This window comes from Sinocyclocheilus rhinocerous, unplaced genomic scaffold, assembly GCF_001515625.1.
Source record: "Sinocyclocheilus rhinocerous isolate Xijiao unplaced genomic scaffold, SAMN03320098_v1.1 scaffold828, whole genome shotgun sequence".
Lineage (NCBI taxonomy): Eukaryota > Metazoa > Chordata > Actinopteri > Cypriniformes > Cyprinidae > Sinocyclocheilus > Sinocyclocheilus rhinocerous.
Window position 1 is genome coordinate 675,790 of NW_015634025.1, and position 609 is coordinate 676,398.

The window sequence follows — 609 nt, forward strand, 5'->3', positions numbered from 1 at the left end:
CATTTTTCGAAGCGATTGGTTCAATTGATTCAATGCTTCGAAAAGCTTTGTTTCTCCCATCACTACTATAAAGTAACAAATTCAAGCTTCAATATAAGATAATAAAGCCAAGCACACATTAAGTACTTAGCAGACAAATGCTTAACGTAATATATACGATAATTATTAAACTGATAGCAAAAACATTACAGACTACTCACCGTGCTCTCTCGTTGTCAATAACTCCGCCCCTCACTTCCGGTTCTGTGGCTGCGGGTGCAGCTGGATGTATCTCGCATGTAGCTCGAGCTCTGTAAAGGTGAACTCGCTCTTCTGCGCATGCGCAAACAAGAATGACTTTTTTTCGGAAGGCAAAAACTCCAGTAAAGCGATTGTTTTTCTTCGGTCCTTGAGGATCATTTACGGATATATGGAGACTTTTAAAATAGATTCACACATGGAGAATGAAGTACAGGACTTTGTACGTCTAGTAGGACATAATGAAATGGTGTAGAAGAACAAAAGGACAGAGTTTGTGCGTGTTTGTGGAGGTAAGAAGCTGCGTGTTTTCTTTGAACAAAAATGACTTTTTCAGAGCTGTTTACAATCGTTAAAGAAACCAAACCACAA

General features: G+C 38.9%; 1 protein-coding gene across 1 annotated transcript in view; it reads left to right on the forward strand.

Moving 5' to 3' along the window:
- Window positions 1–339: 339 nt before the first annotated feature.
- The window catches only part of LOC107745174 (frizzled-6-like), a 3,580-nt gene continuing 3,310 nt past the window's right edge, over window positions 340–609 (forward strand). Inside the window, exon 1 of the mRNA XM_016559021.1 lies at window positions 340–530. The gene's annotated coding sequence lies outside the window, so the exon portion shown is untranslated. The remainder of the gene's footprint in view (window positions 531–609) is intronic.